At 36.6% G+C, this 17,982-nt stretch overlaps 2 pseudogenes; both read left to right on the forward strand.

Moving 5' to 3' along the window:
* Nucleotides 1-363: 363 nt before the first annotated feature.
* LOC122022183 lies at nt 364-556 on the forward strand (annotated as a pseudogene).
* Nucleotides 557-1,424: 868 nt separating this feature from the next.
* Nucleotides 1,425-1,598, forward strand: LOC122022188 (annotated as a pseudogene).
* The last annotated feature ends 16,384 nt before the right edge of the window (nt 1,599-17,982 follow it).

A 17,982-nucleotide genomic window follows, 5' to 3' on the forward strand; every position in this document is an offset into this window, starting at 1 on the left:
ATTTAAATTTCTAACCAATCTTGCTTTCCAAGCTATTAGCTATACGTGATTTTGTTTATTTTTTTGAATTTTTTTTCCAAGTGCTAAAATTGAATAATTTTAGCCATATATATTTTCTATTTTTATTCTTTTGTCAATTATTTTTTTCTTAATATATTTTCAAAAAAATAAGTTTGGTGATGTTTTATCATTTGTTTATTTTGATCATTGTGTTTGTGACTTTTAATTTGTTAGTAAAATAAATCTTGGATTTTAATTGGGGCATGTGCCAGTGTAATTGAATGGATGCTTAATTTTAGTCCCACATCCGTTATTTTTGAAGTAGATGAAACTTTTATTATTGCAGCAGCAGCAAAGTCAAGCACGACCTTGAACATGATTTATTCTATAGGTTCATACAACTGTATCCTTGAGTGTAAAGGAAACTGTATCCTTGGTTGATGACGTAAGATCTCGAGATCAGAGCATGATTAACGGTTCTGATCCCATGGGATTCTTAGTTGTAGAGGATTGTTCCCAGCAGAGCGTTGGTGGTCTCGATATTGTCTGACAGACGTCAATATTTTTGTTTTATTTTTTTTCATCCGGTTTAATAAGCTTATGTTTTTTAAATTTGTCCTCAAATAATAATTAAATAGCAAGAGGGCATTTGATTCAGATTTGTGAATCGAAATAGCAATGAGTTTAATTATAGAGTCAATAGGAATAAGAACAAGAATTATTTTATGAGTGTTTGGTTTTAAATTGACGTCGGTAATAAGAATTAAATAAATTTTGAATTTTACCCTTTGTTGTTAATGTATTAAAAAATAATTTAAGTATCTTCACTTCATATTGATTGATTTATTTATTAAATACGACATTTGATTAATATGTATAAATAAATAATTATGAAAAAAATTAAAAATAATTTTAATGAATGATTTTAGATTAGAATTTAATATCTAATATTTTATTATTATTGATTAATTTAAATTTCTAACCAATTCTGCTTTCCAAGCTATCAGCTATATGTGATTTGTTTATTTTTATAAAATTTTTTTCCAAGTTCTAAAATTGAATAATTTTAGCAAGATCGATAAAAAAATTTTATTAATCATGCGAATAAATTAAGAAGCACACATGAATAGAAGGCCAATATTTTTATACCTTTTTTAAACATATAAATTTACTATTTTTATTCTTTTGTCAGCTATTTTTTTCTTAATACATTTTCAAAAAAAAAGTTTGGTGACGTTTTATCATTTGTTTATCACCTCATTTGATCACTGAGTTTGTGATTTTTAATTTGTTAGTAAAAAAAATCCTGAATTTTAATTGGGGCATGCGCCAGTTTAATTGGATGGGCGCTTAATATTAGTCCCACATCCGTTATTTTTGAAGTAGATGAAGCTTTTATTATTACATCCGCAGCAAAGTCAAGGACGACCTTACTTGAACAGGATCTGATCTATAGGCTCGTACAATTGTATCCTTGAGTTTAAAGGAGACAGGCAACCACTCTGATTGATAACGTAGGTTCCTTGGGATTCCTAGCTTTAAGGTTCTGTCCCTTGGGATTCCTAGCTGTGGAGGATTGTTGGGTTGTTTGATAGACATCAATATTTTTGTTTTATTTTTTTTTTGCATCTGGTTTAATAAGCTTACATTTTTAAAATTTGTCCTCAAATAATAATTAAACAATATGGGGCATTTGATACAGATTTGTCAATCAGAATAGCAATGAGTTTAATTATGTAACAACTCACCCTTCTAACCTTACCTTACAAGACAAACGTTACTCTTTGTTGGTTTCTACTCGAAATATCGTCCTAGTTCCCCTATACAAAAAATTGTGCAAGCATAGAACTATTCTAGCTACCCATGTGTTCTACTGAAGTTAAATTTGGATTGCAAATGATGCTTAACATTATTAATCCAAATTTTCTCTTTAGAAGTTAAACTTAAATTGGGAACGAAACTTAACATTCTTACTTCAAGTTCAACCGATGTAATCTTTCTAAGTTAAACCATATTACAGAAGTTGATCAAATATCTATTTCAAGGATCGGCTTCCAGGTCAAATGTGGCGAGGCATTAGGCCTTCTTGGATATGGGATCATCCACCACTGCCTAGACAAAGCCTTTCAAAAAAATTGGATATTTAAACTTCTCACAGTAAACAAGGTTTAACAATAGAGACCTCAATAGAAACACATTATCGAAACATGAAATCGATAACAAAAATGATAATTAAAATCAATAACCTCTTGTGTTTGGTTTTTCAAGATCTATACAAAAGATGAACTAGTTATGATGCAGAAACTAATAACTAGTTATACCTCTTGTAACTTATAGACCTCTTGATCTTCTATTGTATTCCTCTTCTTATCTCGGGCGTTGTGTGGGCGACGATTTACCGAGATGAGAATCCACCCAAGCCTTCTTCTTCCTTTCAAGTTTCGGCCACCAACATTCTCCAAAAGATTATGAAGTTTGGCCACCAACTTTCCTCCAAGGGATGCTAGATAAGAGAAACTCCTTCTCTTCTTCTTCTCCTTCAAGCAACTGACCATCAATGGATCTCCACACCAATATGCCGCCGGCCACCAAGAGGGAAAACAAAGGAGAAGAGAGAAAGAGTAAGGGTCGGCCACCACCAAGGAAGAGAGGAGAGGAATAGAAGATGTATTGTTGTGTGGTGAGGCACCTCTACTCTCTCTTTTATATTCCTTGGTCTTGGAAAATAAGGAAAGTTTTAAACATAATTAAAACTTTCTTATATTTCTTGCCAATGACTAAAAAGGAAATTTTTAAAACAAAAAATTAAAACTTCCTTTTCTTCTTGTCATGGCCAGCCACAAGCTTGTTCTCCTAGCAAAGAAAGATTTTAAACAAAAATTAAAATCTCTCTCTTAAAAATCCCTTTTGTGGATAGTTCTAAAAGGAATGTTTTATAAATTAAAATCTCTCTCTTTTAAATCCTTTTATGGATATCTATAAAATATAAGATTTAAAATAAAATATGGTTTCAAGAAAGGAAAGTTTTATCAAAAAATTAAAATCTTTCTTTCACATTATAGATAACTACAAATAATGAAAGATTTCAAATCTCTCTTTTATTCCTTTGTAGAAATCTATAAAAGGAAAAAATTTAAAATTTAAAACTCTTTTTTAAAACCAACATAAAAGGAAAGTTTTCAACAAAATAAAAACTTCCTTTTATTTCCTTTTATGATCGATCTAAAAAAGGAACGTTTTATATTAAAATCATTCTTTTAAATCCTTTTAATGGATCTCTATAAAAGGCAAGATTTTACAAAATAAAACTTCCTTTTGAATTCAATGTGGCCGGCCACCCTTGCTTGGGCTCCAAGCTAGGGTCGGCTACAACTTGAACCCATCTAACCTTAGTTTGGCCGGCCCTAGCTTGGGCTCCAAGCTTGGCTTGGCCGACCACCTTAAGGTGGGTAAGAAGTTGGGTTTGGGTGGATATAAGAATTTATAAATAAGAGGCTACAATAGGGACCGAGAGGAGGAATTGGTTTTGGTCTCTCGATGAGCTTGAGCTTCCCGTGTTCGCCCCGAACACCCAACTCAAGTTCATCAATAATATCTCATTCCACTAAAGAGTTATTATTGCACTACCGCACCAATCACATATTACTATATAGGCTCCTTCTTATCATGAGTGTGTTAGTCTCCCTGTGTTTATATTGAATGTCCACTAATTAAATGAGTTACTGACAACTCACTTAATTAATATCTAGCTCCAAGAGTAGTACCACTCAACCTTATCGTCATGTCGGACTAAGTCCACCTGCAGGGTTTACATGACAATCCTTATGAGCTCCTCAAGGGGGCATCATCAACCTGATTACTAGGACACGATTTCATTCTATTATCAACAACACACCATATAAATAATATCTTTTCCCAACTTATCGGGCCTATTGATTTAACGAGCTAAATCACACCCTTTGATAAATCAAAGAAATAAATACTAAGTAAATGTGCTTGTTATGATATCATGATTAAGAGTACACACTTCCATAATAACAGAGGTATTGTTCTTTTATATAGTCAGTATAAAAAGATACTACCTGAATTGGTCCTGCTCAATACACTCATAGTGTACTAGTGTAATTTATTAGTCAAGATAAACTAATACCTAATTACACTACAACCACTCCAATGGTTTGCCCCATTCCATCTTGGTTATGAGCAACTGTTTATAATTTATAAGGATTTGATAACATGATTTTCTGTGTGTCTCCTCACACCATGTTATCTACAATATAAATTAAATGGGCAACTACACTTAGCATAAATGTAGGCATTTGACCAATGTGATTCTTATATGTTTATACAAAAAGATAGACTTTTAGTATACACTTTAACAATCTCCCACTTATACTAAAAGACTATGCTACCATATACCCTGCCATACATCTGATTTCCAACCCTTCGACATGCTCATCAAAAGCTCTTGCCTTAAAGGCCTTAGTGAAAGGATCTCCCAGGTTATCATCTGATGTAATCTAGGCGGCAACAACTTCTCCTCGTTATACGATGTCTCGTATTAGGTGGTACTTGCACTCTATGTGTTTACTTGCCTTATGGGCTCATGGTTCCTTCGAGTTTGCTACTGCAACACTTATTATCACAATACACTGTAATAATTTTTGGGCAAACCAGGAATCACATCTAAGTCCATCATGAAGTTTCTGAGCCATACAGCTTCTATGGTTGCCTCAGAGGCTGCCACATATTCAGCTTCCATGGTGGAGTCTGAAAAGCATCTATGCTTATCACTCCTCCATTGTTATGGCTTTACCTCCTAAAGTAAATATAAAACCTCGAGGTCGACTTACTATTGTCCTTATCTGATTGGAAGTCAAAATCCGTGTAACCCACAGGGATCAAATCATCTGCTTGGTAAACCAGCATATAATCTCTATACTTTACGGCAGTCCAATGTCCCTATCTTGGACTACTTTGATATCTGCTAACCATGCCCATGACAAAACAGATATCCGGTCTCATGCATAACATAACATACATTAGGCTTCCTACAACTGAAGCATAAGGAACTGTCTTCATATCTTCTATCTCTTTTGATGTCTTCGGAGACATCTCTTTAGATAAAGATACTCCATACCTAAAAGGTAGAAAACCTTTCTTGGAGTCTTGCATGCTAAAAAGAGCTAGGATTGTATCGATATATGAAGCTTGGGATAAGCACAACATTCTTTTCTTGTGATCCCTTATTACCTTGATCACGAGAATATGTGCGCATTCTCCCAAGTCGTTCATATCGAATTGCTTGGACAACCATACCCTTACTTCCGACAACACTTTGATATTATTTCCATCTAACAAAATGTCATCTACATATAGTATAAAAAATACCACCACATTTCCATCACACTTTTTCTTTACACAAGACTCATCCGTGTTGGTGCGGGAAGCATCTGATGATCGAACCGTTGTTTTGATAATGGCAAAGGAATTTATAGTTAAGGTTATGTTGTTATCTAATAAGATTCATTGAGCTTGCAGGAAAGTCCTAAGTGGTACTTAGGCAAAAGTCCTAGCTGCGGTTAGGCAAATGGAAAACCCTAGGGGGTGGCAACCATAGGTCATAGGGGGCGGTAACCCTATGCGGAAAGTCTTGGCGGGTCGAGGGCAATTGTTAGAGTGTATACTAAAAGCCTAGATTTTGTAAATATTTATTTTTGAAATAAAAGAATCACATCGGTCAATATCTACATTTATTTGTTAAATGTAATTGTTCAATTAATTTATATAGTAGACAACATGGTGTGTGGTGTCACACACAGAAGATCATGTTGTCAGCTCCTTATAAATTATAAACAGTTGCTCACGACTAACATGGAAAGGAACAAACCATCGGAATAGTCGTAGTGTAATTAAGTATTAGTTTATCTTTATTAATAAATTACACTGGTACACTCTAAGTGTATTGAGTAGGACCATTTTAGGTAAGTTATTTTTGTACTGACTTAATAAAAGACCTAGACCTTAGTTATTATGAAAGTGTGTACTCTTAATCCTAATATAATAACAAGCACATATATTTAATATTTATTTCTTTGACTTATCAAAGGGTGAGGTTTAGCTCGATAAATCAATATACCCGATAAGTTGGGAAATGATATTACTTATAGTATGTGTTGTTGATTATAGAAGGAAACTGTGTCCTAGTAATCTAAGTTGAGAATGTCCCCAAGAGGAGCTCATAAGGATTTCCATGTTAAACCCTGCAGGTGGACTTAGTCTGACATGACAATGAAGTTGAGTGGTACTACTCTTGGAGCTAAATATTAATCCTTATCCTTGATGAGGTGGCCGGCCACCTTGCTTGGAGCCCAAGAAAAGGGTCGGCCAATCATAATAAATCATCATCTAATTGATTTGGTGATTGATTCAATCAAGAGGAAAGAAAAGGAAAATTAAAAGGGAAAAGGAAAAAATAAGAGGTTGATTTTAATTTTTGTAAAAATTCTTCCCTTATTTACCTTGGGCAAGTAATATAAAAGAAGGGGTGAGGAGGCCTCATGAAATACAATTCTTATTCTCTTGCTTGGAGATCTTGGTGTGGCTGGCCCCTTCTCTCTCTCCTTTCCCTTGCTCTCTTCTCCTTGGTGGTGGTGGTGGCCGGATTTTAGAGGAAGAGGAAGAAAGCTTTTGGGTGGTGTTCATCTTGGAAGATCGTCGCCCACACGACGTCCAAGGTGAGGCGAGGAATACGACAGAAGATCTCGAGATCATTAGCATACAAAGAGAAGGTATAATTAGCAATTGTTTTCCGCATCATGCTAGTTATTTCTTTTTGTAAGAATTCCAAACACAAGAGGCATTAGATCTAGTTTTTCGAATTAGTTTTTCGAGTTTGTGTTTTCTTTGTTTTCGAATTTATGATTCGATTGTTCCTTTTGGTTAACCTAGAGTTATTTAAGGAAATTAAATATTAGCTTTCCTTAAAAGGCTTTGTCTAGGTGGAGGTGGTTGCTCCCATATCCAAGAAGGTCATGTACCTCGCCATGCAGTCCTGGAAGCCAATTTTGGAAATTAATATTTAATGGAATTAATAACATAGGTGGATTTGGATCAATAGTGTTAAGTTCCGCTTGCGATTCAAATATAAACCACTAAGAATAGATAACTTAAAATTGGAATCAATGATGTTAAGTTTCGTCTGTGATTCCTAATTTAACTTCTAAAGAACACAATAGGTTATTTAAGGAAAGGTTCAACACTTGTACAAAATTTTTATACAGTGGAACCGGTACGTTTTCCTAGGACTAACCAACAATTGGTATCAGAGCTAGGGTTTGCCTTTGTGTGTTTTGGTTTTCAAATTAATTATGCACATGTCATACATAATTTAGGCTGGATAATAGTAGGATGTACTAACTTTGTGGTTGCAGGCTCCAACTATTATGGCATTTAGATATTGTGTGTGATTGGACCCTTGGACATGTCAAGGGCATTATTTTGTGTGCATGATTGTATGTATTAAATACAACAGGAGCTATATTATTTTAGAATTTTATTTTTTGTTCAATCTAGAATACATGTACATTCCTTTATGGAATATAGGATCGATATATGTAAAATTCTATATTTGTCGTGGATCGTATCTTTGCAAGGCGTGGTGCTATTGGAGAACCAGAAGCGCAGCAAAATAAGAAGCAAGATAGATGCGACAACTTGACCCTATGGCGGTGGCTAAAGATGGCAGCAGCTAGGGTTGGAGCATACTAAAGACAGTGATGGGAAAAGGTCATAATAGTTGGAAAATTAATTTCCAATTTTATTGCTTTTATTTACTGTGATATTTATGTGCATGTGATGTATGTTAGCATAGGTTAAAATCCTCATTTTTAAATAACTAAGTGCGAGAGGAATTTTAATAAATTCCACAGTCTCCATTACTGGTTTGTAAGTGATGCAAACAAACTTGCGCGTTGGCTATGAGTGCCTTCCTCCATATCAGATGAGTTTGTTTGTGGATCACTAGATCAAACTTCCATTTTGGATAACTATAGGAAATTAATTAAGAGCGTATGATCTTCCCTATCGAAAGGGGCACAATCTTATTAATTGACTAAGTGTTAAGTAATGGTATACACTTATGCACGTCTAATAGTATCCTCTCCATCGAAGTCGCTGCTATTATTTGTGTGACCGAAGGAAAACCAACTATTAATTTTATTTGTCATAAAGTTAGGTTGACAAGAATAAAAGTAATGGGTAAAACCTCCTCTTACAAATGTTTGATTTTGTATACGTCCACACTATCGTGGCATGCAAAATTCATGGTGATTTGAGGTGTTGGTTAATTTAAAATAGTATTGTTTGAGGAATCAATATTATTCTAAATTTAGAGTCTTACCAAAGTTTATTTTTGTGATTCTTAGGATGACTTTCAACCCACTGGACATTATACTGAAAGAAAACAAACTTGCTGGTCCCAATTATATAGATTGGAAAAGGAACATGGACATTGTTCTTACTACTGAGAGTTATAAGTTTGTACTGACTGAGGCTTGCCCTGATGCACCTAACGGTGACTCTACCCCAGAGGAGATTGAGTATCATAAGAAATGGGTAAAAGCAGATGAGATGGCGCGGTGTTACATTTTGGCTTCAATGTCAAATGTATTGCAACATCAGCATCAAGATTTACCAACGGCTTATGATATAATGAACAATCTCAAAGAACTCTTTGGGCACCAGAGTCAGACTGCTAGGTAAGAGGCAATGAGAAAGTTAATGACAGTCACCATGTCTGAGAGGACACCCGTAAGGGATCATATCTTCAAAATAATGGCCTATCTGAACGAAATACAAGTCCTTAGAGGAGAAATCGATGGGGAAACCCAGGTCAATATAATTCTCCAAACGCTACCCAGAAGTTTTGAGCAGTTCCACCTGAACTATAACATGAACAAAAGACAGTATACGTTGGCGAAACTTTTGACAGAACTACAGGCAGCAGAAGGTATATTTCGTCATAGTTTTCAGATTCACTATACTGAAAATGGTTCTACTTCTAAGTCGAAAGGCAAGAAGAAGAAGAAATAGGTCTTTTCAGCAAAGAGAGTGAATAAATCTCAGAGTACAAGACAAAAAGTTGGAATGAAGAAGCCGAAGGGCAAGTGCTTCATCTGCAAGCAGTCAAGACATTGGAAGGCGGACTGTCCTCGTAGGAATCAGAACAATAAAGGTATATCTCATGCTCTAGTAGTTGAAACATGTTTAGCGGTGTTATCTACCAGCACCTGGTGTGTAGATACGGGAGCAACTGATCATGTCTGCAATTCTTTGCAAGGGTTCCAGGAAATCCGACGACTATTTGAAGGAGAGATAACCGTATACATGGGCAATGCACTAAGGTGGCAGTTGTTGCAGTGGGAAACGTCTACTTATCTTTTGATAGGAATAGAAGTTTGATTTTAAGAAATTATCTTTTTGTACCTAGTTTTAGAAAGAATTTAATTTCAGTTTCTAAACTGTATTCGGATGGATATTCTGTTTCCTTTAGTAACAGTGTGGTTATAAAGAGAAATAATGTGATTATATGTTCTGGTACATTGGTTAGCAATTTATATACTTTAAATCCAATTTCTCCCATAAAGCAAATATGGAAATTAATAACACATCTTCTAACTCTAATAAGAGAAAAGAACCTTCGGAGATGAACCAAACGTATCTTTGGCATCTAAGGCTTGGTCATATTAACTTAATTAGGATTCAAAGACTCATAATTGATGGACTCTTGGGTCCATTAGAGTTGGAAAATTTTCCAACCTGTGAATCTTGCTTGGAAGGTAAGATGACCAAGAGACCTTTTAAGGCCAAGGGGTATAGAGCCAAAGAAGCGTTAGAACTAGTTCATTCTGATTTGTGTGGTCCTATGTCTATCCAGGCAAGAGGTGGTTTTGAATATTTTGTCTCTTTTATAGACGATTATTCAAGATACGGATACATTTACCTGATGCACCGCAAGTCTGAGTGCTTTGATAAATTCAAAGAGTACAAGGCTGATGTGGAGAAATATCTTGGTAAAAGTATCAAGTCACTACGATTTGATCGTGGTGGTGAATACCTCTTAGGAGAGTTTAGGAATTACTTATCAGAGGCTGGGATTCAATCCCAGTTGTCCGTACCTTGTACACCCCAACAGAACAGTGTGACGGAATGAAGGAATATGACTCTTTTGGAGATGGTTAGATCGATGATGAGTTATTCAGAATTACCAAATTCATTTTAGGGATACACTCTGGAAACGGCAGCGTACATTCTGAACTTAGTACCTTCTAAATCAGTATCCTCTACTCCCACAGAATTGTAGAATGGGTGAAAGCCCAGTCTAAGGCATATTCGAATTTGGGGTAGTCCAGCACATATGCTAAATCCAGATGCTGATAAGTTAGAATCTCATACAGAAGTCAGCGTGTTTGTGGGTTATCCCAGAGGAATGAAAGGTGGTTTATTTTATAGTCGTAAAGACCAGAAGGTCATTGTTAGCACCAATGCCCAGTTTTTAAAAGAAGACTATATAATGGACCACAAGCCCAGTAGCAAAATTGTTCTAGAAGAACTTAGAGAGGACACGTCTACTTTAGTACCAATAGTACAAGATAAAGTACCACAAGAGACTGCAACACGTGTCACACATGATACACAACCACCGATAGTGCCTTGTCGTAGTGGGAGGGTTGTAAGGAAACCTGAGAGATTTATGTTTTTGGGAGAGTCTTCAGACTTGATCCCGGGCAAACATGAACCTGATCCCCAGACATATGACGAAGCACACCAAGATATAGATGTAGTATCTTGGCAAAAGGCAATGAATTCAGAAATAGAATCTATGTATTTTAATAAGGTCTAGGAGCTTGTAGAACCACCTGATGGTGTAAAAGCCATTTGATGCAAGTGGATCTACAAAAGGAAAAGAGAGACAGGCAGGAAGGTAGACACCTTCAAAGCAAGGCTTGTTGCGAAAGGGTACACTCAGAAAGAGGGAATCGATTATGAGGAGACCTTTTCGCTGGTAGTCATGCTTAAGTCTATCCGGATACTCTTATCCATTGCTGCTCATATGGATTATGAGATTTGGCAAATGGATGTCAAGATAGCTTTCCTTAATGGAGGTTTTGAAGAAAACATCCATATGAAGCAACCAGAAAGGTTCATTGAAAAGGGCAAAGAGCATCTAGTGTGCAAGCTCAATCGGTCCATTTATGGACTGAAGCAAGCTTCAAGATCTTGGAACATCTGGTTTAATGAAGTAATCCAGTCATATGGATTTATTCAGTGTCCGGATGAGTCTTGTGTATACAAGAAGTGTAACGGAAACGTGGTGGTATTTCTTGTACTATACGTAGATGATATTTTGTTAATTGGCAACAATGTCAAGGTATTATCGGACGTAAGGGTATGGTTGTCCAAACAATTTGATATGAAGGACTTAGGAGAATGTGCACACATTCTTGGGATCAAAGTCATCAGGGATCACAAGAAAAGAATGTTGTGTCTATCTCAAGCTTCATATATAAATACGATCCTTGCTCGTTTTAGCATGCATAACTCCAAGAAAGGTTTCTTACCTTTTAGGCATAGAGTAGCCTTATCTAAAGAGATGCCTCCGAAGACATCAAAGGAGATGGAGGATATGAAGGCAGTTCCTTATGCTTCGGCTGTAGGAAGCCTTATGTATGCAATGCTGTGTACGAGACCTGATATCTGTTTTGCTGTGGGCATGGTTAGCAGATATCAGAGTAACCTTGGACAAGGACATTGGACTGTTGTAAAGCATATAATGAAGTACCTGAGAAGGACTAGAGATTATATGCTAATCTACCAAGCAGACGATTTGCTCCCTGTGGGTTACACGGATTCGGACTTCCAATCAGATAGGAACAATAGTAAGTCTACGTTAGGATATGGGTTTACTCTAGGAGGTGGAGCCATTGTATGGAGGAGTGTTAAGTAGAAATGTATCTCGGACTCAACCATGAAAGCTGAGTATGTGGCAGCCTCTGAGGCAGCCAAAGAAGCTGTATGGCTCAGGAATTTTCTAATGGACTTAGATGTGATTCCTGGTTTTCCCAAAATCATCACAATTTATTGTGATAATACCAGTGCAGTTGCAAAATCGAAGGAACCACGAGCCCATAAGGGGAGTAAACATATAGAGCGCAAGTACCACCTGATACGAGACATCGTCAAGCGAGGAGAAGTTGTCATTGCCAAGATTGCATCAGCAGATAACCTGGCAGATCCTTTCACTAAGGCCCTTCCGGTGAAAGCTTTTGATCGGCATGTGGAGGGGATAGGAATCAGATGTATGGCAATAGATATGGCAGCTTAGTCTTTTAGTATAAGTGGGAGATTATTAGAGTGTATACTAAAAGCCTAGCTTTTGTAAACATTTATTTTTGAAATAAAAGAATCACATTGGTCAATATCTATATTTATTTGTTAAATGTAATTGTTCAATTAATTTATATAGTAGACAACATGGTGTGTGGTGTCACACACAGAAGATCATGTTGTCAGTTCCTTATAAATTATAAACAGTTACTCACGACTAAGATGGAAAGGAACAAACCATGAGAATAGTCGTAGTTTAATTAAGTATTAGTTTATCTTGATTAATAAATTACACTGGTACATTCTAAGTGTATTGAGTAGGACCATTTTAGGTAATTTTTTTTTGTACTGACTTAATAAAAGAACTAGACCTTAGTTATTATGGAAGTGTGTGCTCTTAAACCTAATATAATAACAAGCACATATATTTAATATTTATTTCTTTGACTTATCAAAGGGTGAGGTTTAGCTCGATAAATCAATATGCCCGATAAGTTGGGAAATGATATTACTTATAGTGTGTGTTATTGATTATAGAAGGAAACTGTGTCCTAGTAATCTAGGTTGAGAATGTCCCCAAGAGGAGCTCATAAGGATTGCCATGTTAAACCCTGCAGGTGGACTTAGTCCGACATGACAATCAAGTTGAGTGGTACTACTTTTGGAGCTAGATATTAATCAAGTGAGTTGTCAGTAACTTACTTAATTAGTGGGCATTCGTTATCTTAAACACAAGGAGACTAACACACTCATGATAAAAAGGAGCCCATAATATAATTTGGGATTGGTGCGGTAGTGCGATAATAACTCTCTAGTGGAATGAGTTATTATCGATGAAGTTGAGTTATGTGTTCGTTTCGAACATGGGATACTCAAGCTCATCGGAAGGCCAAAACAAATTTCTCCTCTAGGTCCCTGTCGTAGCCTTATTAAAGCCTCAAGTCCATCCAAAGAAAGGCCCATCTTGGTGTCCAAGAAGGGGGGCGGACCATTGCTTGGTGACCAAGCAATGGCCGGCCACATCTCCTCTTAAAGGGTCGGCCCTTTGCTTGGTGCCCAAGCTTGTAAGGGTTGGCCACAATAATTCAAACAAGGAGGGGTATTTTGAATTTTTAAAAATCTTCTTTTTGTAGAAAACTACAAGTTTTAAAAGAGATATTTTAAATTTAAAAACTTTCCTTATTTGAATTAGGCCACATGTTTTTAAAATAAAGTTTAAAAGTTTTAAAACATTCCTTTTTTAACCATCCTCATGGTTTAGGAAAAAAAAAAGGAAGAGAAGTTTAAAAATTTAAATTTTTTATCACCATGTTAAAAAAAAGAAATTTTATAAGAGAAGTTTTAAAATTTAAACATGGTTTTAAATTTTTAAAACTTTCCATTTTTTAACTCCTACTTTAGGAAAGAGAGCTTGTAAATTTTATAAGAGGATTTCTTCTTGTAAACTTTTTAAAAAGATATATATATTTCCTTATCCTTGATGAGGTGGTCGGCCACCTTGCTTGGAGCCCAAGCAAGGGACCGGCCAATCATAATAACTCATCATCTAATTGATTTGGTGGTTGATTCAATCAAGAGGAAAGAAAAGGAAAATTAAAAGGGAAAAGGAAAAACAAGTGGAAGATTTTAATTTTTGTAAAAAAAAATTCCTTATTTGCCTTGGGCAAGTAATATAAAAGAAGGGGTGAGGAGGCCTCATGAGATACAATTCTTATTCTCTTGCTTAGAGATCTTGGTGTGGCCAGCCCCTTCTCTCTCTCCTTTCCCTTGCTCTCTTCTCCTTGGTGGTGGTGGTGGCCGGATTTTAGAGGAAGAGGAAGAAAGATTTTGGGTGGTGTTCATCTTGGAAGATCGTCGCCGACACGACGTCCAAGGTGAGGCGAGGAATACGGCAGAAGATCTCGAGGTCATTAGCATACAAAGAGAGGGTATAATTAGCAATTGTTTTCCGCATCATGCTAGTTATTTCTTTTTGTAAGAATTCCAAACACAAGAGGCATTAGATCTAGTTTTTCGAATTAGTTTTTCGAGTTTGTGTTTTCTTTGATTTCAAATTGTGATTCGATTGTTCCTTTTGGTTAACCTAGAGTTATTTAAGGAAATTAAATATTAGCTTTCCTTAAAAGGCTTTGTCTGTTAGGTTTTTCGGGCCGCAAAAATTGCTTTTTTGCATTGCGGAAACCCCGAAATCCCCATGCTACGGATCCGTGCGAAGAAATAAAATTATGTAAAACTTTCATATACATGTTTTCTACTCCTAGATCTACATTAGATCTACAAAAGAAAATGGCTACCCTTGATGCGAAGCCCTTCGCAATCCCGCTCGTCCAAGGTTCATCGCCGAATCTCGAGAGTATCAAAGTAGATACTCCTCTATGTGTATCCACACGAACAACTCGATGGAGAGAACCTCTAAGGATGTGCTAGCAACCTTAGAAGATCAGTAATGGTGGAGGAGAGGGAGAGAAGAGAAGAGCTTGAGGAAGAAGAAGGAGTTACCAAGCACACAAAATGCACTAACTCCCTCATCTAAAGTGGCCGACCACTTTAAGAGAGAATGTAACCTCCATGGGATGCCAAGAGTCACAACTCTTGGTAACTCCCATGAGGTGGCATCTCACTTAAGCAACCATGATGATGTGGAGCATCATCATTGGTCCACTTCTTGCCAACTCACCAATGAGGTGGCAAATGGTCAAGTCAAACTTGACTCTTCATCTTCCTCTCAAGTCAAGTCAAACTTGACCACTTCTCTCCCATGGTTGATCAAATCTAACCATTAGTTCAAGTCAATTTTAATTTAATGAATCCCTATTCATTGAATTAAATTGATTCAATGAGTCTAAGTCCAAATTAGACTCATTTAATACATGAACCAAATTGAGTCCAACTCAATTAGCCTAATTTAGATTACTCTTAATCCAATTTGGTTCATCACATGAACCTAATCCTTTAGGTTCATCAAATGAACCTAATCTCCATCTAATTGTCCTTTGTGTGTGACCCTATAGATTCTTGAAACATTGGTAATGCTCCTAAACTCATTTAGGAGCATAAGTAATGAGCGGTATCTAGCAACATATCATTACTACCCAAGTTACAAGAATGTTGAGATCCAACATCACCTTGTGACTACTAATTGTGACTCTTCACAATATATGACAAGTGTCCTTCTATCTTACACATCTAGATTGATCAATATGAGGCATAGACCGTGTCATCCTCTAATCAATCTAAATCTTGAACTTCAAGTAGACTCACTCGATCAAATGAGCTCAATATCTCATATTGACTCACTTGGGCATGGCCATGTACTTCGTGGTCTCACTCTATCAAGAATATCGATGTCACTCCCGTCATATAGGAGAGATAGATCCCATCTACATCACTCACATCCCTCTGCATAATTCGTTACATACCCAGTAATCGCCTTTATAGTCCACCCAGTTACGGGTGACGTTTGACGAAGCCAAAGTACGTAACTCCTTATGTAGGGAACCATGGTGACTTCAGGTCCAAGGACTAATAGTCATACTAATAGCCACATGAGAAAGTATATGACACTCATATAACGATCCATGATACTTTCTCATGGCGGGTCATTCAGTATACATTCTCCAATGCATACTCATGTGTCAACTTGATATCTCTATATCCATGACTTGTGAGATCAAATCATCAAGTTGACTTACATGTTAGTCTCATCACATTAACATTGTCCCTGAATGTTAATACTCGACTAGGAATGATTAAGAGTAGTGTTCCCTATATCATCTCACTATCGATTCAACCAATCGATTGATATAGGTAAGAACCTTCTACTCAAGGACGCTATTATACTTAGTTATCCGGCACCAATACAAGTAAGTATAATAACCAAAAACAAATGTCTTTATTTATATATACAAGAATATAATACAACAAGTCCATACAACAATCATCAAATGATTGGCTCTAGGGCTCTAACTAACATTGTCTAGGCGGTGGTGGTTGCTCCCATATCCAAGAAGGTCATGTGCCTCACCATGCAGTCCTGGAAGCCAATTTTGGAAATTAATATTTAATGGAATTAATAACATAGGTGGATTTGGATCAATAGTGTTAAGTTCTACTTGCGATTCAAATCTAAACCATTATGAACAGATAAGTTAAATTTAGAATCAATGATGTTAAGTTCCGTCTGCGATTCCTAATTTAACTTCTAAAGAACACAATAGGTTATTTAAGGAAAGGTTCGACACTTGTACAAAATTTTTGTACAGTAGAACCGGTACGTTTTTCTAGGACTAACCAACAGAGGGCTTCAGGCAAAAGTCCTAGGGGGTGGTAACCCTAGGTGGAAAGTCCTGGTGTCGTGAACCAGGTGGAAGACTGGACGAGCCGGGAAGCAGGAGTCCAGGAGAAAGTCTGGAAGCATCGAGCGCCGAGCAAAAGTCCAGTAGATCTGGTGGATCATACTGGCAACAGGTAAATCTCCTGAGTGGAGTAGGTGAGGACGCGTTGTCACGCCCCAGGTAGTCCTTGCCAGAAGAAAGTTCGGCAGCATCTCCCCTGTCCGGGTGACAATATGAATCCAAAATACATATATCTAATCCTCGGCCCACACGACCGGAACAATACAATACAAATAATAAACAAACCACACAATTATATCAACATTCCACACAGTTATATAAATTCAATCCACGCAGTTTAATATGAACAATCCACAAAAGAAAGACGATATAAAAATCCTCGACGATATATGTAAAACATCCTACTCCACTACAACGAAGGAAAACAAAATCCACGAAGTAATGAAAATATATCCGCAGCGGAAAACAAAAGTAGCAAACCCGAATGTTCAACATAAAGTCCACAATACAAAACTCACATCACTGGTATATACAAAGAAACAATAATAGAAAACAACAACAAGAAATCCTCGCAATAAGGGGGCTAGCGACTGGAATCTCTCCCGACGACCTCAACCTAAAAAAATAGTAATGTAACGGTGTGAGTCCAAAGAAATCAGCAGGTAACAAATAGATATGTACAAAAACATATAACCACCAGCAACAATCCTACGATACAGTATCCTAAACCATAGAACCTATAGTGCAGTCTCCTTACAATATAACAGGTGTGCATAGCTGAATAAACTATAGTAACTAACAGTAAGCATGTAATACAGTTTACAGCAAGAATAATAATAAGAAATGCATAACTGAAGTAAACTGTACTCACCTGCAAGGCTTGAACATATGACTGTGAACATACATAGATAAAATAGTCAGAACAAATAAGTATGTATCCTATATGCATGTCAATCATATGCAGTCACTAAAATACATCATCCAATATGCAACAATCACAATAAATGTAATCTGTGCATATGATGCAATATGACATGGTCACCTCTGATGCAGTCAGCCATCTCACACGCGATGGTGTGACCTAGTGGGTAGGGTTGTGATACCGTGCACTCTGCTATCACTACCCCTGAAGAGTGACCGAGTGGATGGGATGCTGTCGGAGTACACCTATCCTCCTACCTCAAATATAGTGAGGGAGCGCAAAGTTCTCATCTCTCGGTACGCGATGACGGGGAGAGAT

Source organism: Zingiber officinale, chromosome 9A (assembly GCF_018446385.1).
Source record: "Zingiber officinale cultivar Zhangliang chromosome 9A, Zo_v1.1, whole genome shotgun sequence".
Taxonomy (NCBI): Eukaryota; Viridiplantae; Streptophyta; class Magnoliopsida; order Zingiberales; family Zingiberaceae; genus Zingiber; species Zingiber officinale.